Source organism: Danio rerio, chromosome 20, assembly GCF_052040795.2.
Source record: "Danio rerio strain M-AB ecotype USA chromosome 20, GRCz13ab, whole genome shotgun sequence".
Classification (NCBI taxonomy): Eukaryota; Metazoa; Chordata; class Actinopteri; order Cypriniformes; family Danionidae; genus Danio; species Danio rerio.
This window is the reverse complement of record NC_141040.1, coordinates 31,706,987-31,732,361: the sequence shown is the minus strand read 5'-3', so window position 1 is coordinate 31,732,361 and position 25,375 is coordinate 31,706,987. Positions and strand designations below refer to the sequence as shown.

Here is a 25,375-nt window from a genome sequence, read left to right as displayed (position 1 = left end):
GGATGCGCATCATTCATATTTTTAAAAGCGCAAAAGAGCACGCGCTGTTGTGTGTGTGCGCGCCATGCTTAGCCTCAGAAAGGTAGCGTGTGTTTGCGCACGCGCCGCGCTTAGCCTCGGACAGCAGAGCACACACACATCTAAAGCGATCTTAATGTGAGCGCTTTAATGGTCAAATACATGCACATTTGTGTTAGAGCGCAGTGTTTAGTGATTATTCATATTAACCCTCAACAAGTTTAGAATCAAAAGACACGTGAAAGAGAAACAATATCAGAGCTGCACTATTCTTAAACTGACAGCGTGCAATATACCTGCTGCTGCCGACTGCTTTATTATTAATCAATAATAAAATCAAAAATACAGTAAAGATGCTTAAAGCACAGTTTAAACATAACAGATTTAATAACTCATTTCTAATAACTGATTTCTTTTATCTAAGCTATGATGACAGCACATTATATTTTACTAGATGTTTTTCAAGATACCAGTATTCAGCTTAAAGTGACATTCAAAGGCTTAATTAGGGTAAATAGACAAGTCATTGTATAACAGTAGTTTCTTTTGCAGACAATCAAACATATTTATTGCTTAAAGGGGCTAATAATATTGAGCTATTAAAATAGGTTTCAAAATATTCAAACCTGCTTTTATTCTAGCTGAAATAAAACAAATAAGCCTTTCTCCAGAAGAAAAAATTATTATAGGAAGTACTGTAAAAAAAAACCTCTGTTAAACATAATTTGGGAAATATTTATATATAAAAATAAATTCACAGGTAGATAAATAATTTTAACTTCAACTGATAATCGTTTTGAATAATTGTGATTACAATTATGACCAAAATAATCATGATTATGATTTTTCCCATAATCGAGCAGCCCTACTCTATACTGCATATCTATTTATTCGTGTCCTGATTGGGAGGTAATGTCCAATTCCGAGTCTGAAACCGCATGATCGGGCCTGATATCTGATTACGTGATCGGATCTGGACATCCCTAATTCAAACGCTTTTAGCCATACAGAACTAGCACATGTAATGTTAACATAATATCTTGAGCCGCAAATTGAACTAACATGAAAAAATTATATTTAAAATTATATTAGTAATAATTAGTATATTAGTAATAAAATTATATAATTTTATTTTGCACAAAACATTCAGTGTACTCTAAATGGCATGTGCTGTAACCATAACATTTAAAACATACCCACATCACAATCCTACACACAAAAACAAATGAAATTTTCCAGAAAATTCATTTTCATTTTCTTGTCAGCTTAGTCCCTTTACTTATCTGTGATCACCACAGCAGAATGAACCGCCAACTTATCCACCATATGTTTGACGCAGCGCATGCCCTTCCAGCTGCAACCCATCACCGGGAAACATCCATACACACTCATTCACACACAAACACTATGGACATTTTTTAGCATACCCAATTCATCTGTACCACATCTTTGGACGTTTGGGGGAAACAGGAGCATCCAGAGGAAATCCACGTGCTACCCACTGTGCCACCGCATCGCCATTTTTGAGAAAATTACGATTAAAAATGTCAACTTAATTTAAAACTGCAAGAAAAGAAAGTTTAATCCTCAGATATTGTGGAAGACATTTTGATTTCTCTGATCTGAGTGAATGGTGGTCTCTTAAATGAGGCCTCCTGCTAACTGTCAAACACTTAAAGTGGATCTACGTGGGCTAACATCAACGATTTAAAAATCCCAGACAAAAGTTGTCATTATCACAGCATAAATCTCTCATTTGATGCAGTCGCAGCAGGCTTTGAGACATAATGACTGCTGCTGGATTTACAGGCACTGCATGCTGCCACTGTAAAGTGGCTTAACTGCCGACCGCTTTTATAGCCCCAATGGTTTATTTTAGCAGAATGTTAAGGTAGCCAGGAAGGCACACAGGTCTAAAGCAATAACTCTCAGTTTATAGCAGCGGACCATGACCACATAACCTGTAAGATGCTGGAACAGGTCTTTTTCACAAATCCAGTGAGGGTCGAAAAAGGATTTAATGTGTGTCCCTGACAGCATGATATTCCATACTGCTTATCGTTTACAAAGCAGGGATGCTGATAAAAACAGAATTACAAATTATTATAAAAAATCTGGAGTATGGATTTCTCCCAGAGCATGTGTGAGAACTGACCCATTTATTATGTGGTCAGAAATAGCCAGAAGGAAAGTGGTAACTGCAAAGAAACTTTTTTTCCTGGTTTCCCCGAGCGTTAATTTAGTGAAACAACTCTAGAGAGCGACTAAATGTGCTGCTTTTTACCAAGCTCTGCTTTCTCAATGGGACTAAGACTGAGTAGCAATACTTTCAGGATCTCAGCAAAACGTCTGGATTTCTTGCTAGTAAAAGCAGTTTTTGGTTCCAGAATGCACAGCGCAGCTCATGTGGCCACTAACAAATTGCAAAAAACTCTCTATTTGCACGTTTGACTTTTAATTAACAAACAATCAAAAATGATTTGCCTAAACAGCAAAAAGGACTGCAGAAAGACTGATTGTTGTTATGTACATTACTACATAGAATAATGCTACTATAGTAAGGGTAGAGTCAGTGATGAAACAGGTATCTAGCATCCAAACGAGTAAAAATGTATTACCATAATACGTTTTAGTCTGGATATACAGAAGGCTCATGCTCAAATGTTTTCAGTGTAACAATGGTTCATATAAATAAATTAATTAATTAATTAATAAATAAATAAATCCTGACAGGAATATTTAGAACAAGAACCATTAATTCATTTCCTTCGGCTTAGTCACTTTATTTATCAGAGGTGGCCACAGCGGAATGAACCGCCAACTTATCCAGCATATATTTTACACAGTGGATGCCCTTCCGGCTGCAGCCCAGCACTGCGAAACATCCATACACACACATTCACACACATACACTACGGTCAATTTAGGCCCTGTTTACACTAATACGTTTTAGTTTTTAAAACACACAAGTTTTACTACGGTTACACGATCCGTCCACACTACACCAGAGTTTGAGCGCAGAAAACTGAGCGTTTTGGAAATGCTAAAGAGGCCATTTTTATTTTAAAATGCTGTTGCTCCGTATCAGTGTGGATGGGGGGAAAACTGAGACATCTGAAAACAAAGGCGTGGCTGCAGACAGTTGCCTTTTCAGTCTGCTGGTGTGACTTTTCCACAATCTTTTTCTTCAATATTAAGTAGCCTAAACACAGTTCAGTCTTGCATCCTCTCCTTGCAAGTTCAGACTTGAGGATCCAAATGTCCTCTTTAATAAGAAGACTAGTCAGGCAGGCGATGGTCACAAGCAGGAGCAAACGGTAGTATAAAGGGCAATCCAAAAGAGTAGCCGTGTCACAGGCGAAAAGATCAGTACCGGCGGCCAAAGGCAAAGACAACACACAAGGCGAGGGTCAGGAAACATGCAAGGGAAAAACAAGACATGGAAACGTTGCGTAAATTTATACAACAAGAATAAGCAAAGTGTAAGTGTGAGTCAGAGCCATATATAGTGTTGCTAATCAGTTAATCATGAGCTTCAACTGTGTGTGAGTTATCAAGGGAATCAGGAACTGGTGTGTGTGAGGTGCATGATAGTATTTGTAGTCAAGTTCATTGACAGAAGTGTAGTTCTTCAGTGATCTGCAAGGATTAGATCCCTAGTAATCATGACAGTCAGCAAGCCAAGATCATTTTAAAAATGACAGCATTTTGTGTAATAAATATTGTTTTGAATGTCAGAATAAGTGTATTCATGTTTACATAAATCTATGTAATTTCAGATAACTGAAATCAATTGTACTTTTGTATTGGTGTTTGTATTGTGGTGTATTGAATTTTACTGAATTTATCATCTTAATAATACAGTTTTTCTGTCAAATCCTAATTGATTTACTAGATTAATAGTAATTATTAGATGGTAAGTTAATATTACATAGTAAATTAATTGCTAGATAATTAGATGCGTTATTTTATTTAAAGAAAATAATACATTTCTACAACTGCTATCACTATACAATATACTATATATATTGATTTTAGAACACTGTTAACATTGTTACAAATTCAATAATTATGAATATTAATAATTAGCATTAGGTTAGTTCTGGATGACTGGCAAATGTAATCTAAATGTAAAAATATAGGAAATTATCACCACATTTAAATATCCAATTTAAACTCCTATTCCAGCTGACAAACAAATTAATACTTCAAATGATTAACAATCGATCAACCATTTATTTTGGTTCACAGACAAGTGCTTCCTAAAAGTAGCATTACAGAAATTAATCAAAGAACGCCTCAGATAGTACATTGGTGGCTTGTTCTGTGTAAATGTTGTGATAAGCATTACAATTATTCTCTGTGTGATCAGACAGGAGAACTAATCGGGAGAGCCTGTCATGCTTAATCTCTGAACTGCCTCTCGACTGCTTCTGGCTCAGTGGTCTAAGAAGCATCTGTTTCCCAAAATAATAAAACAAAAGTGAAGAGGGAAACCAAGCAAACGTGTAATCGAGAGAAAGTAATTTAACATTTCTTATCGATGGGCCTAGAACTGGCGACGTATCCTCGGTTTAACCTTCTGTCTGCAGGATACAGCATCTGGTGTTCAACCAGAAACATGTAACAAAACTACATTTAGGAAACGCACTTCCGCTAGACAGTCCACAGGGAAACGATCCCAGGGGTCTCATTAGTTTGGGTTTATCGAGAGCTGAATATATCTGGGAAGGTCTGTGCTGTAGCCCACTTATCATTGAGGCTCACGGAAATTGAGGTCGGAGCCTGCGAGAGGCAAGGAAATGCTTTTTATTAGAGTGCTTATGAATGCTTGCCAATGCGAAAGCTTAACTGTTTACAACAGCAAATCCTTATGTTCTGAAATATGACTAGGCATGCATGCATTCAGACGCTTTTTATAAAACAATTCCCTCTCCATTCAATCCCTTTTGTTTCATCTGTGATTCCTGTGGCCAAACCTCAGGGGACAATTAGCGCTAGGCTAACATTAAAATGTAATTATCACGGCAATAAATTATGATTAACTGCAGGGCTGTCATATTCTCGACGGAGCCGCTACCGTCTCTGAGTGGAGCTAGAGGTACACACTCGTCCCTCAGGGGCTTCAGTCAGCACTGCAAAGGGCAAAACAGCATTCACTCAACCTTAGCCAACCACTTTCTGCGTAATGCAACCGGGCGATGGAAGTTTATGAGTTGTGAAAAGGACTGTAAAGTTGACCCCTGAGAGAACAGCAACAGTTGTACATGCTGACGTTTGGCCCTTTTATTCCAGGGTTGGGTAAAAAAAAAAAAAAACTTTATTTATTTATTCTTTCTGATTTTGATTAATAAAAACACACAATCTTTTACTCCTGGAAGAACTGAATATGTTTTTTACGCGAAAGATGTGGGGTTAGATCTGAAATGGCTTGCTTAACTGCATAGTTTAGACTCCTGATGTTAATTCTTTACATTTAGAATTTTATAATTCACCAGAAGCGCCCATGAAACTGTTAAATCTAAAAAATAAATAAATAAAAAATATATATAAAAATCTCCAGATTCAAAATCTGCAAAGTCTCTCTAAAGTCTAACTCGTTAAACGCTTAATGTAATAAGATTTGAAATGATCTAACAAAATATTATTATATGCCAAATATTGGTTATCACCTTCTAAATGGGAAGAGGTATCAGTATTGAAAGAATATCCATATACAGTGCATCTGGAAAATATTCATACCGCTTCACTTTTTTCACATTTTTTTATTTTACAGCCTTATTACAAGATGGATTTAATTAATTTATTTCCTCAAAATTCTACAAACAATACCCCATAATGACAATGTGAAAAAAGAGCTTTTGAAATTGTTGCAAATTTATTAAAAATAAAAAAACCTGAAAAATCACATGTACATAAGTATTCACAGCCTTTATCATGATGCTCTAAATTAAGCCTAGATACACTCTGGCTGTTTCTCAATATGCGTTCTTCAGCGGTCTTGCGTCCTCGTGTTCTCGTGCAACGTCATCATCAGCTGCCTAAGTTCAGTTCCAATACTTAAGACCGCAAGTACGGAGGACGCGTGAAACTTCCCGGATGTGTTCTTGATATCGAGGACGCACCGATGCAGACTTCAGCAGCGAGCTCGCTCTGGAAGTCCCAGAAGTCATTGCGACTGGAGGTGGGAAGCGCAGCATTTTATTTAGATTTATTATTAAAGTTCAGAGATATTACTTATTTACCCCAGGAGTTTCCCTAAATGAAACGGTGAAAGTAAACATTAATATGAACATCTTAATAAAGGAATAAACACATTAAGGGTGTTTGTTTGATGAAATTCGTATTAAAATTTGTTTTATTTATATTGTGCAGAGTATATTTATAATGTTTTTATGCAAAGTATATATTTTGAAGAGGGGGGAAACAATAAATCGTTGTATGAAGGCTGTAATGTTTAAATAATTTCCATTTAAAACGCGTGAAGGTCACATGACCATCAGGAAGAACGCAGCATCCCATTTCTCAAAGGACGCGTTCTCTGCCCTCGCGGTCTCCTGAGTTCGTTCTTCCGAGGACACCTGGCAAGACCGCACTCTACAAGAACGCAAGTCCATTCTCTGCGTCCTTGGAATTGAGAAACAGCCTCTGTTTCCACTGATCGTTTTTAAGATGTTTCAGCAGCTTAATTGAAGTTCACCTGTGGTAAATTCTGTTGATTGGACATGATTCGAATCAGCAGGTGCTTAGTGCACAAAACCCCAGAGAGCAGTGCATGTCGGACAGTTTATCAAGGATGTACCAGGATGTATGATATTTAATTAATCTTGGCTCTATCTAACGACTCTTTGGTCTTTTGAATCTATCAGGTAAAGTGTCACAGCTTTAGTACACTGCTTCAAATATTGTGCTAAACAACCAAATCATAAATAAATAGATAAGTTACACACAAATTACCACCTCTCAATCACTTTTTTCTACGAGTCTCTGGCATGAATAGGCAGAGTAATCTGTGTCCTCATAATGGCGTTCGACAAACTTGGTTGGTTCCTGATGGTTGTGCAACTTTTTTTACCAACCAAGTTTTTCAACGCCATTAAAACGACAAATCCCTCTGCCTATTCATGCCAGAGTCCTGCAGAAACAGTGATTGAGAGGTGGTAACTTGTGTGTAGCTTTATTTATTTATGATTTGGTTATGGGTAAAACAAAGACCATGCGGACCAGGTAGTTGAAACGGTAGACTACAAGTGATTAATTTGTTATGAATTAATTAATTATTTATAAATAATTAATTCACTGCCGCCTATGACGACGATGCCATTGTCCATCGTGATGTTTCACATTAGACATCGTACTATGCCAAATTGGTCAACACCACCCAACCCTAGCTCCTACTCAACCATTAATCAGACTCAACATTGCATATCTTTGCGATGTGACTATTGCGGATACACAATATCAAGGCTAAAATTACATATTGTGCAGCCCTGGCATAAAACGGCTCATAATAAATTGACATGGAAATGCTGCTAGGGCATAACTGCACTGTGAAACAGTCTTCCAAACATAGTGTCACAACTGCCTCAATTGTTATTTAGTTCGAAGAAAAACAGACCAATATGAGTCTGTGGTCACTGTAATATTAATTTGGTCTTAAATAGTTAATGCCAATGCATGGCACATCAAGACAGTGCTAATAAAGTAACCATCATAGAACATTCTAACATCTAATATGCTGATTTCTTATCAAAGTTTAAAAGAGTTGTGCTTTTTGTGGGTTTTTTCTGTAAAACAAAACCATGTTTTTCAGGATCCTTTGATTAACAAAGAAACATTTACTAGAAATAGAAATCTTCTGCAACATTATATACATCTTCACTGCCACTTTTAAATTAATGCTATGTATGTAGCCTAGGGGCGATGCGCTGGTGCAGTAGGTAGTGCTGTCGCCTCACAGCAAGAAGGGCGCTGGTTCAAGCCTCGGCTGGATCAGTTGACATTTCTGTGTGGAGTTTGCATGTTCTCCTTGCGTTCGCGTGGGTTTCTTCCAAGTGCTCCAGTTTCCTTCATAGTCCAAAGACTATGCGGTATGGGTAAATTGTGTAGGGTAAATTGTCCGTAGTGTATGAGTTTTAATGAGTGTGTATGGATGTTTCCCAGAGATGGGTTGCAGCTAAGTGCATCCACTGCATAAAACGTGCTAGACAAGTTGCTGGTGGCAACCCTGGATTAATAAAGGGACTAAGCCGAAAAGAAAATGAACCAATATGTAAAGATCAAACCAATAGAAGCTGGAATCAAATCAAAATATAATCTCATGATTATGAATCAAATCAGGAAATCTGATTCAACAACAATCCCTACCGTTTTTTCACATACAAATCAAACACATGCACATCCAAGCTTCCAGGAAATGGATTCAATGGCAGGATGTTTGGATTCAGACTTGTCACACATCACCCATCTTCTTGTTGCTACTCATTAGGAACAAAGGACCCATCAGGAGCTACAGCAACAAGCTCTCTTTAGCCGCGTTTCCACTATCGCGCCTAAAGCGAGCGAGCCAGGGCGAGCCAAGGCCAGTGGCGTTTCCACTGTCACTTCCGGGGCCTAATCGGGCCAAAGCGGGGCTTTCTCGGGGCCAACGGCCAGCCTTTTTCGGCCCGCCGAATACCTTGGGCCAAGGAGGGCCAGCCGGGGCTTCGGGGCGGAGTGAAAGGAGAGGCGGGCACAGTTTTCCGATCGCACTCGAGTACATGCGCCAAACAAATAAATAAATAAGGGAAAGAAAACATCTGGAACAAATTATAGGCTGGGGTCTTTTTTGCATATGATCGCCCTTAAGTTTCTCTTTTAAATGTAGGCTGTTGCATAAAATGATCTTTCTTTGCTGCATCTTTGATGTTTCAATAACGCATAATAATCTTTACACCATATTAAAGACACAGCAGACAGTAAAGGTTTTCAAGAGGTTTTGTCAAGTTTAATACTGTGTGTGTTTTTGCGCGTTTAGATGCCTGTGTATGTGTGTGAGACCGAAAAAAAGAGCGCTCCATTCATAGCTCTGTTGATGCCGCGAGCGGCTTTTTTCTTTTCTTTTTATTGTTTTAATTTATTTTCGAGATAATACACTATATGAATACAACAGTAGGACATTAAACTTTACAAATTTCATGTCCACTTTTGTAGGCTCAAAACAATAGTGTCATATCTAGATAAAATAGCCCTATATTGAAATAATTTAAAGAATTACAAATATTAGATAGGCCTATAATAAAATCACATTAAATAAATAAACCAATATAAAACTAACAAAAGCTATAGCTATAACAATTAGGTACTATATCAAACTGTTTCAAATTTATATTAAACTTTCATTTTTCAAAAGCCTCTTTGAAAAAAAGATTTTAGATATTTTCTAAAAAAATAAAAATAAATAAACACCGGAAAATGTTTTAAATATTATTTATAAAGTATTTGGATACGATGAAATTAATCAAATCATGAAAATAGAGCATTTTCGGGGTGAGTGAAAGCAGAAATAGGCGACCTTTTTTTCTGTCTGCAGCCGCGCAGCACTTTTTTGACGGGAAAAACTGCAAGTTCAAAATGTGTTCTGTGTCCTCAAACAAGTGTGTATGTTTTTATATGACGTGGTAAAATTAAAAAAGGAAATTTTAAATACATAAAGAGCTTTATTAGTGCATTGCTGCTGAGCGCAACGAAATATAGGCTATATTTTATTACGTGCTGCTCTTATGTGCTGAAACACTGAACACTTTCCTTTACTTAAGATATAATAAGCAACATCTTTAAATAAAGGGAATCACCTATGAAGAGTAATAAAGCCTATAGGGGGAAAAAACTCATGTTTCAGTTCTCTCCGGAGCATTTGGGATGAATGTTGGACAGATTCTGTCTAGAAGATGTTATAAAATACATTTTATATCGAGTTATTAACGGAGAAATTTATATATGTGGTGTTATATTATGGATGTGTGCGCTCCCTGTGCTCCGGGTCCCTCCGTTGGTGGCAAGACCACTGGATTTCGATGCCAGTCGGTCGGCGAATAAATGAATATGATGAATGAAAACACACAGGCATGTGCGTATAGACATGCGTTGTACTGCTGTACAGTAACGTGTAATTTGTTTGTTTTGGTTGTCCTAATTTTAATAGTTTGGTGATGATGTGATGGTGTGCTTTATCTGCATGATTCTCGCTGAAGTGGGCGGTTTGAGTGACGTTCGATTCGGGGGATGTTTTGGGGGCGGGGTTTGCGTGACGCGCTGCCAGCTACTAGCCCCACAGTGGAAACGCGACATGATTTCGGCCTCACTGCTCAACCTCCCGGGCGATTGGCCCGGCCTGGCCCGATATAAGCCCTGGCTCGCACTGGCCTGATAGTGGAAATGCGGCTTTTCATTCCAGGGTGTACAGATGCTCTCCTAGACTAGCAGGCCCACCTGATCAGCTACCTATATCCGCAATGGCTACCTCCCAGACGTGTACTCCTCTCTCCCTACCTCTCAATAGACATTATTCATCCCCAAGAATCAGATGCAGTGTCGCCTGCCAGTGCTGCCAGCCATTGAAACCCAACCGCACAGCTCCAAATGAAGATGTGAAAAGCCAATCTACGTTCCAGCAGGAGAGGGAAGTAATTTTCTCTTCCCGCCTCTCTATTGATCTCAGCATGGCTGATTCAGAGCCCTGCTGCTTTCCGGGCACAGAAACTAGAAAGAAATGCCCTCATTGGGAGGAGAAAGCAAACAATTGAAGAGAGACATTTTTGTCTTACCTTCATGACATATTTAAAATCCTACAGAGGACAAACAAGCCTCGATATGCATTGGATTGTAAAGTATCTCTTGTATTTCATGGTTCCCCTCACCAAGGGATCACCTCTCTGGGCATTTATGCTCCGTGATAAATGACTTACTGTTTTAGAGAATATCCTTGGTTACTCTCTCTTAGGCATATACAAAGGTGTTTAGTTATTTGATAAAGCATAATGCATGAGTTTACACATCCTTAAGGAAACGTCTATATTTTCTGACCTTATCATACATATAATACACAAAAAACCCAAGGCCAGAGCAACAGGTATTTGAATTAAATAGTCTGATTTTCAAGTTTGGAAAAGACTTGCTAACTTTCCTTCCAGAGATGACTGGAAGCACACAAACAGTCATCAAATATCAATGTGTGGCAGTAAATCTTCAGCTCAGTGCCCAGAGGAAAACAGCACCTTACCTCGGTGACAGATGTGTTGCTGAATAACTTTGGCAAGATGAGGAGTAAATAGCCAATGGGCTGGTGCCACATTAGAGACAGATTATCAAGATGCCGTGCTGCAGGGAAGTTGGTCCTCCTTGAGAACCTGTTGATCCAGCCATAAGGGTTTAGTCAGTCTGCATGCTTGAGAATAAAAGCTACAATCTTTAGTTATTGCCACTCAACCAGAATTAAGAAATTTGGCATTTATCACAGAAACTCTAGAACAGCAAAGGTGAAGTGTTTTGCTTGATTTCTCAGGACTGATGACTCATGGTATGATTCTTGTGGTAATTGACAAAGCAATTTTACAGTAATCTGCCTTGAGCCCTAAAGATGACGTAGTGTGTAATTTGTGAGTCACCAGCATAACCAAACTGAACTGAACAAATAATGTATATTCAACAGGAGCACTGAAGTACTTCTAGGATCCGTTCTTCCTACGCGGATAACTCAATTAGCTGGATTTAGTTGTTGACGATTTGGCATGATCCAGGATTGTTTTGTCCTTCTAAACTCATCAGAGAGTTGTTGTCATAGTAACAGTTCTGGTAGCTAAAACCTGCTTGAGAGCAAGCTTATTTCATATTAACAGGATTAGATGATCTAGAGATCTAGAGGCAGATCCTAGATCTTTTAATTTTGAAAACTGATCTCTGGCTAATTTGGTTCTTCAAACAAGTTTGCAAATCAGATTAAAATGACAGGATGAACTGATCTGAGATCGTTGAGTGTGCTGTGAAGGACAGATCTATTGAGCCTCAAAATCATAACCAGCAATGCAATGATTGGCTGACGGCACAGCAGCATAATGACATCATCTAATTATTATTAAATTATTCATGACAGCAAAATAACATTAAATTATTAGTAAATGGTTTGTTAAATATGATATGCAATAACTTTCCACATTTGCTGCAGGCATTGCACTTTTATGTGTGATGAATATTTAACATTTTTATTCAGTGTTACATTTTAGAGTGGATATTCATTATTATAGTAGCCTAGTCCTATTTAAGTTTCTTAATCGGCAAATTTAAATTATTGTTGCATCAAAAAACATTTTGATATCGGTATAGGTGTCTGACACTTCTGCAAAGCATCAAATTACCGTCATATTAGCTGTTAAAACATGTGCATGACTGCATAAATTATTATACCTTTATAAAACGAACAAACAAAAAAAACTGTTGAATATTGTGCATATCTATTATCATGCACAGATTGTAAAGCTGGGTCGGTACCTTAAAATAGTGCGCGTTTGTATCTAAAAAGTCAATATTAATAAATGTTCTTATACGTTTATAACTTATACGCTTATGTGAAAACTCTGCTTTTGACCTGGAAGAGTTGGGAAGTGGTCAAGATTAAAATGTTGTTATTGTAAAAGAGGTGTATGTCATTGAAGTACTGACTCTTTCTTTCAGACAATCCTATAAAATTTCCTCATACTTGGGAAAGTGGTTAAGAAGAAATGTAGTTTTACTTCTATACATTTGAAATCCCCCTTAAGAGATTTTTGATGTGTAACCCTTAACAGAACATTGTATGGCAGGATCTGATCAAACAAAAATACTTGAATGTAAATATGATTGTATCCAGTGACCTTTGTACATATATTGTATGTCTTTTTCCTTTTTTTATGTTGTCATCTAAAAGTGTTTTTTGTTCTGATTAATCCTTGTTTACCCTTGTCCACTTGTTTTCAGATCAACAAAAACATCTTACATAAAGGTGTAACTTTATTGTATAAGGCAGGGGTGTCCAAACTCGGTCCTGGAGGGCCACTCTCCTGTGTATATTAGTTCCAACCCTAATTAAACACACCTGAACCAACTAACCGAGCTCTTTCTAGGTACACTAGAAAGTTCTAGGGAGGTGTGTTGAAGGAATGTAGAACTAAACTATGGAGGACACCGGCCCTCCAGGACAGTTTGGACACCCCTGGTATAAGGGTACATTTCCATGACATTAATGCAAACATAAAAGCTCTTATGCATCTGTATTTCAGCATTGTACAGCATGAGGATTTATCCTGAAAATCATATTCTTAGCACAAGCAAGCAGCTTTGATCAAGTACTGTGCTGAAGTACACAGACATTTGACTCTGCAGTCCTCTGCCATCCTACTCACTCTCCATAAGAATAAAAGCGTGTTGGAGAGTCCATTTGTATACATGATCCATTAAATTATACATGATGCCCCCATCGAGCCAGGCAAAGTTAAGGTTTGTATATCACCGCCCTGAGGGTCTCTAAAATGCTCTGATGAAGGTGAGGAAAGGGCTTATTGTGCCGCCTGAGGAACTGTGAGATAGACTGCACTCATTTGCAGCTACTCTTCAGCGGACACCGTCGACTACATGCCAAGTGGAGCTGTGCATAGGAGGTGTCAATGTGAGCTTCCATATGGTGACAGGCGCCTCTTCACCTCTTCCTCTCTGTCTGCCTCACACCTTCAGAAAGTCTCCCAACCTGCGCTAAAGGAGCGAGTGTCAAACAGTGAAGCATGACCAACTGTGAAATTGTAACAGCACATATTGATCTGAGAGCTTAGAGTGACCCAAAGTTGCGCAGGATTCGATGCTGGCACTTAAGTCTTCCATTCTGCCTTGATGGTGCCTCTGGGTTTGTCTGCACTTTTAAATTAAAATGTTCACTGCTAACAAATACACCTGTACTATGCTTGTCGATATTTAAAATGGACTTTTCCCAAAGTGTAACCTTTGGACTGGAAGAGCTTAAACAGGTCTAGCAACAAAAATAAATGTCTCTTTTTGTATGTCTTTCACTTAATTTCATGATAAAAGAGTGTAAGAAAGGGGATTGTTTACATTTGAACAAATAGCATTACTGATATAACTTATCAATACTGGCTCTTATCAATATTTTTAGCAATATTGTCTAAAGTGTGAAAAAAGATTAAAAAAAAGATGTTAAAAGACGTTAAAAAAAATGTCAAGTTATTTTACTACAGTTATTGAACCTTAGAGCAGTTTACAAATAAACTCACTATGGCTTCGTCCGAAATCGCACAAATCCATATTACTGCATATAGTACGCTAAAAACAGTAAGCATTTGAAAAACAGTATGCAAGAAGTACCAGATGACCTACTACTTCCAGCGAGATTCTGAAGAGCACATGCAAAGCACACTGCTATTCCATGATGCCCCACGAGAAAATACATAAATGGGAGTGACATTACACAACTGACGCGGGTAGGTCACATGATCATGAAAAAATGTCAGATGTAGTACGTCCAAGTTCCATTCATACTGATCACATTCATACTGTATAGAACCTACTTTTCTAATGGCCAAGTAGTACATTTAGATTCAAATGCAGTACCTACACTGAGTAGTAGGCAGTTTCAGACGCAGCCTATAAGCCTATCGTCAACACCTCTTACACGCACACAAACACACACACACACACGTGCGAGGATACGTATTAAGGCTGCATGATATTAGAAAAATCCAACATTGTGATAATTTTTTTATTTTGCAATATATATTGCAATATGAATACAAGTTGAGTTGACTATTACAAGTTGACTAGTTAACTATTTGGAAAGAATTGATCATTTTATATTTATTGGGATGATTTTGTAGGGGACTATACAGACGAATGAATTGCCAACTTATCCAGCATATGTTTTACACAGCGGAAGCCCTTCCAGTTGCAACCCAGTACTGGGAAACATCCAAACACACTTATCACACACATACACCATGGCCAATATAGTTTATTCAATGTAGCACATATCTTTGGACTGTGGAGGAAACCGGAGCACCCGGAGGAAATCCACACGAACAGGGAGAACATCCAAACTTCACGCAGAGATGCAAACTGACCCAGCCATGACTCGAACCAGCAACCCTTTTTGAATATATTCAAAGCCACCGTGTCACCCATACTATAAACAAAAATGCACAAATTAAATAAACAGTGTTTTATTGTTTTTTGTGAGTCATCAAACTGTTTTCAGGTACAAAGTAATTGAATAATTTAATGTAAAATAATACCGCATAGCCTTAATTTTATAAACAATTCAATAAAGTTAATGGTTGTTAAATTGTTGTTAAATTACAAATGGTACAATTTATTATACCTGAATGCTTTTAAAACCCTCACACAGTCACAGGCCTCAAAAAACACATGTGAAATGATAAATTATAATCCAGACTCAACATTGAGTATACTCACGATGCGACTATTGCAAATGATAACACTGTGATATCGAAGCTGAAATTATATATTGTGCAGTCCTAATGCGTACATCAAACAAACATCAGCCACATGATGATGTCAGGGAGTTAAAGTGATGCAAAGCAGCTTGTAGTTCACTATTATCGTATTGATTTAAAAATATTTCTTCTTACCTATAAAGCTTTAAATAATCTAGCTCCTGTTTATTTAACCAACCTTTTGTTTCGCTACAATCCAACCCGCTCTTTAAGATCTCAAATCTCTGGGCTTCTCTAGTACCTCGAACAGCAAAGTCAAGTAAAGGAGGTCGAGCCTTCTCATTTATGGCTCCTAAACTCTGGAATAGCCTTCCTGATAATGTCCGAGGCTCAGACACACTCTCGCAGTTCAAAACTAGATTGAAGACCTATCTTTTTAGAAAAGCATTTCCTCGCTGTTGTCGCCACTGGCTTGCATGGTCTAGAACCTGTAGACCTGCGCATCGATGGATTTGCTCTTTAGTGCTTTGACTCTGGGTAGTGATTGTTAAACCACACTGAACTGAGCTAAACTAAACTGAACTTAAACACTGAAAACTGGACTGACATAGTTTCAATTTACTATGATCTTCTATGTGAAGCTCCTTTGACACAATCTACATTGTAAAAGCGCTATACAAATAAAGATAAATTGAATTGAATATTACCACTAAAGTTTATGTAGACAAAGCAGTAAGTTTCATCAACAGTACCGTTTGTTAATGAAGGTTATCGGTATTCAGCTACTGACCCAATTACGTACCTATCCCTAACAGAGAGGAACAAGATAACAAAATATCTGCCATTATGTACAACATGAATAGACTAATCATTTTAAGTATCATTAACTTATTCAGTCAGATTATTCGTTTACTCAAAAGAACTCCTTTATCATCTGTGCAAATGTACCATTACATTTATGTTATGTGTGCGTCTGATAGGTCTCATTTATCATAAAATATTGTAATGAATTGTACATAATACAGTACTTTCAATAATACAAGCATTCATAATACAGCCTAAGAGACTCCTTTTAAACACATTTAAATGTATAAATTACATAATATCACCCAACATATTAGTGTTAGTCACAATGCTGCTGACAGACAATAACGCAAATTCTGCCAATGAAGGATACACAATATTATATAAAATTTCCCTCAAGTGGGAAAAATTATGTCAATTATGTAACAAGTCTGACACCTTGTAACGAGAATACTGTACAGTTTGCGTTCAGTAAAGGGTTGAGCTTTAAGAAGTGAAAGGCTCATTTAGACATCTCCACGACCATTTTGCTGAAGTCAGTATTTTTGGAGATACAGTCCTGTATCCTCCCACATCCCCTGCTCCCTCAGGCCAGCAGCACACAGATAGAAGAGGTTGTAGAAGTTGATTAAAAAGCCGTAAACCCAGAGAGAGTAGTGTGACTGCACTGTGACCCCTAGAGCTCAAACACAGCAAATTGAAAGCTGATAAACGCAAGAGGAGCCCCTCCACAATAACCAGCGATGGAAAAAGAGGGTCAGCGGTTATGATGGAGCCTGAAGAGAAATTAACTCGAAGTCCAGGTGGGTGTGTACAGAGGCGTATACATGAGAGATGCCACAGTTCACCTTACTTCTGCTGAAACTGGAAATGTATTCTTTTAGCTCCAGATCTCAGTGGACCACTGACTGCCAACTGTGCGACAAATGGAATCAGTTCAAAAATACTTCTATAATACAATTTCCTGCAATCACTAGCCAAGATGATGAGTGATAATAATGCACTTAAAGGTGCCCTATAATGTGCCCTCCGCATTTGCATGTATGCCTACTTTAGGTCATTCATCTGGACACGATGAACAGCTGACATCATCAAGAGAACACGACTCATGTATCATAAAAATCATTAATATGCATGCCTAAGGCTGTGAACCATATATGGTCAATCATAGACCTTCTGATTCTAGGGGTATTTCATATGTGCCTACACATCTGGAACATTTAATATACATATATTAATATTCCTCCGAATGCAGTAAGTTTGAGGTTCTGTTATGAAAATTTGACTTTTCCTATCTGGCAACACTGGTGCCAGTTATTGCACTATTTTTGCAGCAAAATCCGGACACAGAAAAAAATCCGGCCTGTTACTTAATTTTTAAGAAATAGCTTCATTAGTCTCAGGAAAGTTAAAGTCTTGCCTTGACAAGCCCAACATTTTAAACTAACATAGACTGCATTGATACAATGTTAAATTGTGCTCTGATATTTAAATAGAAGGTATGTGCCAAAAAAAAAATTAAAATTCCAGAAATGGTTTAAAAGGTCCATTTCAGATTAATCTGAATTATAATAATTTAGAAGTACAGGTTTTTTTTTTTTTTTTCAACTTAAATTTGGGTCAAACACAGGCAACCTCTGTTTTTTAAAATATAATATTTTGAAGAATTGAAAAAAATTAAGTCATTTGTTAAGTTTGTCCTTTATTGTACATAAATATGAACACCAGATTTAAACTTGCCATCTAAACTGGCATTTTCTCACTCACTCAATCACTATCCTTAGGCTTAGTCCCTGATTTATCTAGGATCGTCATAACAAACTAAAAAGCCAATTACTCTGGCATATGTTTTATGCAGCTGATGCACTTCCATGTGCAACACTGACATTTTCTAAAATGTAGTAATTAATAATAGCATTAGTAATATATGTTTGATAGCAGAATTATAAACTAATCAGAAAATATGCCTGATTACATGTCAACAATTTGCTTTCAATGCTTAGCTACTCATAGGAAAATCAATGTGAAGTTAAAATCAAAAGTTATAAGACTTCAAGGCGAACATGCTATTCCCTTGACAGAAACTACACGCTCATGGAGTGCCAACTGGTTTGGCAACAAACTAATATAACATGTGGCTGTACGCTATGAAAGATGACAGGTGGAAAGGGAATGACAGGGTAATAATTCACCAAGGACAGGGGCAATTCTGTACTTACCTCATGCACACTGTATAAACAGTCTGCTTCTGTCCGAGACTCTACATTGCATGCTAAAGGCAGACTACGAGGGTGTCAAAGCAGCAAAATGTGAGGCTAACGAATAAACGACACTTAATTTACTCCTACATCTGATATGCATTTATAAAAGAGTCTTCTATTTGCTGGGTCACAATGCCAGTAAAGTTGCTGTGAGATCATTATCGGCTGAAGGGCTTGAAAAATAACTCAAGTAATCTGAGTGAATAATAGAGGTTAAAGGTGAATAATGGACTTCAGTCATGGCTAATTTACCTACTGTGGTCTTAATCATTACCATAGCTACCACCTAAAAATCTAATTTAATAGTCAGCTGAAATCACCAGTGGCCATTCCTTCTCATGTCTGGTGCAGAAATGTAGCAGAAACGCAGACCACACAATGTATATCATGAAGTACTTAAAATCGCATATTAAAGGTCCCATGAGATTAAAACAAAACATTTTTAGATGTTTGTTTCAGTCTGTTAGTTTGAAGTATATCTATATCTAGCTTGAGTTCTCTAAAGCAGTGACAAAATTCATATTTAGAAAATATAAAACTGATAGAAACATCTAAAGCTTGTAGTTTGTCAATTCCGCCTAAATGGATCAACGATTTTTATGTCAGCCAATACTGCAGTTTCTCTTCAAATCTTGACCAAATCAAATGCTTTCTAGTAATTGACATGTCCCATCCCCTTCAAAACACTTCATATTTGCTTTTCATTTGACAATTCATTCCCACTGTCAGATCTGTGATTAAAACAACACGCTTTTAGATGTTCCTTTAAAGAGGAGTAGCTAATCTATTTCCTACCCTTTCATCGTTTTTTTTTTTTTTTTGGTTGAGATTACGTCAAACATCAAATCGAAAATGCACATTTCAAAGCACTTCAAGGGACCTTTAACAAATGTATGTCATGTAACAAATATGTGTCATGTAATCCAAATACTATATTATAGAATACACAAGACCTGTCACTGGTATAGTTTTGAATGGGGAAAAGTGTAACGGCCTGCCATTGACTGACGTTTCTCCATTGGAGAAGCTTGGACCAGACTTGTGTTTTTGCAACTGTTTGGTGGTCAACAAACACACTGGAATCTAAGATTCACAGACATAAGAAATGTATCCAAATAAAGCTTGAAATCTTTACTTTTATATGAATGTAGTGCACTTGAAAACAATTTTTTTTGGTTTTGTAATCTGTACGAAACGAACATGAGGTACAGTCCACCCTGTAAACGCACATCACATGACAGCAACTACTCAAATGCCCACAAAGAGCCTCATGTTCAGACGATCATTATTCAGAGGATGATAATGTGTAACAGCCATAAATGAAATTGGTGTCGTCATTTTGTTTCTAATGCTCATTAACTCGGGCGGTCTGAAAATATGCAGATTTTGTTTGATTTGGACAGTTAGAAACTAAACTTATGAGACAGATTTAAATGTTGCCTATTTATGTATGACCGAGTATACAACCTGAGAGGTGTTTCAGAGATGACCGCAAAGTGAATTGACTTGCCTTAAAAAACTGACTTATTAGACAGGTATGTATTATATTCTACTTGTCATACTGATCAATAGTTTAATTAATATTTCCTTAGAGGAGATAACCGTTTTCAACGTATACCGCTGTTTGGAAAAGTCAAGGTTTTAAAACCGGCAAAATTGTCTGCTAAACTATTCCTACTCTATGGTGTTTGTTGATTTAAAAAAAAAAAAAGTTTTTATCCAAGGTTATCATACCATCAGAATCTTATACCGGTCCATGCCTAATGGAAAGCTATGATTTTAAACACATTTGTTTTTTTTTTATTCAATACCATCATCAACCCCTCTCTTAAGACAGAACACATGGAAGACTGAAAACCAGCAGATTATTCTTCTATTAAGGAAGCAAAAAAAAAAAAAAAAAACACTAATGCGGTCATGCATTTAAACTGGGATAGTCCTCCTTTTACGTAACTTTTGGCTCTCGGGCCAGTGAAGATGTGCCAACACTGAGAATTTATTCAATTTAATGAATTTCTGCTCCATAAATTGCTCATAAATTCCAGCGTTGTGTGAAATACCTGCCAGCGATTTGCTGACCCCTTTCCTAGTGAGTGCTTCCCAGGTTTGCTTTCCTTAGAGGAAAGAATCGATCCGAAAACAGTCAGAGTTAATTATAAATAAAAACCAGCAGACACTGACAAGGATACTGACGAAAATCTCCCACAGTAGAGTGCAAGTCTGCCTCAGACACCATGCCTTCACTTACAAATGTTGCTCAAACACATAACAGCTCTCTTAGAATTGATGCTGTACAAGAAAATGAGAAGAAAGGAAATGCTTAAAACCAAACCAGGTCTTCAACTTCCCAGTAAGAAATCCAGCAATTCAGTAAGTCCCACCACAATTTGATAAAGTTAGCATAACATATTTAAGTGGATTGAACATGAAGCATTAAGTTTCTTTAAAAAAATCTCTCTAAAAATTGTTTTTAAGCTCATTTTACATATTTAATTAGAACATGCAGCAAAAATTTTGCATTTTTGAGTGTTCACAAAGCTTTCTTTCATTCATTCACTCCATCCTAAGCTACAATCTACAACAAGGTTACATTAAAAAGCAGAAGATGGATCTAAATTTTGAGCATCACAGAGGGTGACCTTCAAAAGCTAAACATCCGCACAACTGCCATTCAGAAAAAAGCATATTCTCCTCATCAAGTGCAAGACTAACGATAAAAGGAAAAAAATCCAACTCTATATCTATATAATCAGATATACCTGGCAAGGAATAAGGTTAATTAAATGTTGACTGATAAAAGAGAACTCTGCATTTAATCTGCAGTTCAGTTCAAAAATATTCGTTAATCAAAAAGTATTCTTCAACAAAACACAAGGATTATAAATGAATAACATGTACAGCAAAATACTACTGATTGGTTTGTAAACTTGTAAACTCATTACTACATATACAGCATATTCTAAAGGCATATTTGAGATCAATTTTGAGCATGGGAATATCCCAACTGAAATATCCTAATTCAGACCTCAGCAAGGTCAAGTCAACCACGCTTCATATTAATATTGTGACCACATGATGTCACCATGACACAAGTAGAGAATGACCAACACAATCTCACAGCAATTCGTAACTTTTTCATTTAGTGGCTAATTCGTATGATTTCGTACGATCTAATTCATACAATTTAGTACGATTTGCTTATCCCCCAATGACGGTTGGGGTTAGGGGTGGGGTCAGGTGCCACGCCTCCTTTTTAAAATCGTACCATTTCGTACGACTGAACTCGTACGAATTCGTACGAATTAGCCACTAAACTGCAAAACGTAAAATACTTACGGTTTCTTGTGAGATCAGGCTGGAATGACCACTTGATGTCACCATGACACAAATAGAGAATGACCACATGATGTCAACATGACATAAGTAGAGAATGACCACATGATGTCACCATGACACAAGTAGACAATTCACATTTTTTGTCCATTACGGCACAGACAGAACCAAAATATGATACAATGTTGCTATTCGTCCAGTAAAGTGCGTACTTTAAAGTATTGTTTGGTTAGAGTATGTCTTATTGTCTGTTAAAATGTTTTACATTTGACGTAAGTTATGTTCTCAGAAATTATGGTTTGTATGTATATAATATATGTGGTGCACCATATATTATTTCAAGCTGAGGGTAAAATTAAAACCAAAAACTTCTGAGCTGAACATAGAAAAACCTACGTCAGGCAGTTCTATATTTTTACCTCACCGAAAGGTTTAAAACCTTCACAACAAGAATTCTTCCTCACTGGGATAAAGGACTGAGTGATGTCACTGTTGCGGGGGGTCAGGCCTCTAGTGATGGGGGGGTCAATCTGTATATGTTGCTGAGATGCGGTCTGTGCTAAAGGATATTGATGGGATATTGATTATTATGATATTGGGGATTGTTTGCAATCATTTCACTCTCTAATACATTCAATTTTATCTTTATTATTATTATAATTATTATTATCATCATCTTTGCCACTACCACTCACTTCTCCACACCCACTATTAGTAATCAATTTAATTTCCCTTATTTATTTATTTATTTTTTATTTTTTTACTTAACTTACCTATGTACCCAATGTAAATACACTGTTAAAAATGCTGGGCTCCACACAATTCCTTCATGTTGATCCAACACAAATCGATTAAGTTAACTTTTAAAAATTTCTTGGATTGAAAATAAAATAATAATAAGTTGTCCCTCCAAAAAATTTAAGAATTGTGTTGTTTCCATTTATTTTAAATAAGTAGTTTGAACAAGCAGCAAAATAATTTTTTTGGGTGTCCACAGGATTCCTTTATGGACATCAGATTCAAGGACTTTTTAAAGCACCATTCATTTAAAATAAAGCACCTTTAATTCATACCCCAGCATGTAGCACTTTGAAAGTTTATATAGTGCTTAACATTTCACGATAATATTTGCATGAAAAGTGTCAGAGCAATTTTAAAACACTGATCATCTTAAAAAGTCATGTTCAAAGAACTAAATATAAAATAATAATAAATAATATATTTTTTTTAATTCAATACTGGTAAATTCAAGTGTGGTTTATATTTCAAATGCCTGAAATAGTAATAAAATATGCCTTATTTTAGGAATTTAAGAATTTCTCCTTTTTTCATTCTGTTTTTGACAATTGAGTACAATTGTTGAACTAATACCATAAACAAATTTCATTTCAGATTTAATTCAAGCATTTTCAATAGTTTATAGCTGTTTATCAATAGTTCTTTAGATAGTTTATCTAGTTTATCGAGTTCTTCAGGGGTCTGGCGTCCTCGAGTTGTCGTGTAATGTCATTATCAGCTGCCAAAGTTCAGTTCCAATACTCAAGACAGCAAGAACGGAGGACGCGTGAAACTTCCCTGATGTGTTCTTGATATTGAGGACGCGATGCAGACTTGAGCACCAAACTGAAGTCATTGCGACTGGAGGTGGAAAGCGCAGCATTTAGTATATACTTATTATTAAAGTTCAGAGATATATTTTATTTGTCTCAGAAACTTCCCTAAATAAAAAGGTGAAAGTAAACATTACCATGAAAATCTTAATAAAGAAATAAACACATCAAGAGTGTTTATTTGCTGAAGTTTGTATTAAAATCTGTTCATTTATATTGTGCAACGTATATTTATAATGTTTTAATGCATAGTATATATTTTGAAAAGGAGAAAAACAATAAATTGTTGTATGAATGCTGTAATGTTTAAATAATTTTCAGTCAAACGCGTGAAGGTAACGTGACCATCAGGAAGAACGCAACATTTCATTTCTTACAGGATGCGTTCAATGTTCTCATAGTCTCCCGAATTTGTTGTTCTGAGAACACCAAGCAAGACCGGTCTTCACAAGAACACAAGTCCGTTTTCTGCAGTCATGAAACTGAGAAACACCCTCTGTTTACATCTCGATTGTATGCGCGCATTGTGTCTTCGTTCTGTTTGTATTTGCTTGAATTTTTTGTTTTTGTTGTTAGGCATCTAGCTTGACATGTTTACGTTTCCAAAAACACTATTAAATATATTGTGTTCAAAGGGAAAAAAAGATTTTGTTTTTTACCCAGACATTTAAAAAGAATATATTTTAGACCATTAATCACAATACAGTGAAACTGTGATATTTTTATCCAAGGTTATTATCATACCGTCAGAATCTTACACCAGCCCATGTCTTGTTGTTGTATGGTCTTGGTGTCTCTCTATCTTTATTTTTTCTTACCTTAAAAATTTACCAAAAACAAATAAAAATTGAAAAAATTACAACCAAATTTTAGTGCTTCGAACCTAGACTGGTCTCATAGTTTAGTTTGGTAAAGATTATCATGCCAACGATTCAGTTAAATTTTTTTAGTCCATTACAGTGTATTTATGATGCTTTCCATACACAATTAGTTTCCTTTCTTTACAACACAAGACAAAAAAAATAAAATCTAGAAATATATTTATGCATTATTTGTAATACAATTTTGTCCTTTTTACACAAGCAGCAACTGTATCTTGAATTTTACCTGGTCAAAGACAACGCTCCTTCTGAATGTTTTAAACAAAACTCAAATACATGCACAAAAGACAACATGAGCATTTATAGCAAAATTAACAAATTAAAATATTAACCAGCTTCCTTTAAGCGCTATATTGAGTGAGTTCTTATACTTGATTAGTCATTGTCTTCACCCGCTCAACAGAAAGGGCTGGGATTGGCTCTAAAACTGTCAACGCTGTTCACCGATGAGGGATGTAGGAAGAACATCCACAGAGAGAGAGAGAAGCAGAGATGGAGTTTAACAGTTTTTATTTTCTTCCTAGTATAGGGGAATAGCAGCTTGTGTGCTGTACTTCTTCAATGTCAGTGAAAGACTGTCACAAGCAGCAAACTCACAAGCAATGAATTGTGCACAATTATCTGCTTTTTTAAGTAGTTGGAGCATTTTATTTACTCTCTTTCGCCTCCTTTGCCATAGTATTCTACCGCGACATAGCGCATAGGAGATGAATGACGTAATGAAATAAAATCAATAACAAAACCGGTTATGACTATTACTGAACCAACATCGAATTGTCCATGCCTGCATCACGGTGCATCAAGGAAACAATTAATTCTGACACCCCTACTAAATGTTGTAAAATCTAATTTACATTTAAGATGAAATGTCACACAAATAGCAAGCCTAGAAATTAATAAATATCATAAAAGAAAAAAAATATCTCTCTCATTAACTGTCTCCAGGCAATCCTATTTACAAAAAGGCATTTATAATAATTATGCGTTTGCATTGCAGG

General features: G+C 36.6%; 2 long non-coding RNA genes across 5 annotated transcripts in view; one reads left to right on the top strand and one right to left on the bottom strand.

The window, feature by feature from the left end:
- LOC147832231 (uncharacterized) overlaps positions 1–25,375 on the bottom strand; it is a 328,520-nt gene that overhangs the window by 299,166 nt on the left and 3,979 nt on the right. For all 4 annotated transcript variants that reach the window (XR_015518505.1, XR_015518503.1, XR_015518502.1 and 1 more), the window contains exon 2: positions 11,279–11,405. This is a non-coding gene — a long non-coding RNA (uncharacterized LOC147832231). The remainder of the gene's footprint in view (positions 1–11,278; positions 11,406–25,375) is intronic.
- Positions 9,900–14,081, top strand: LOC147832232 (uncharacterized). Its single transcript, XR_015518512.1, has 2 exons — positions 9,900–13,072; positions 13,228–14,081. It is a non-coding gene; the product is annotated as an uncharacterized LOC147832232 (long non-coding RNA).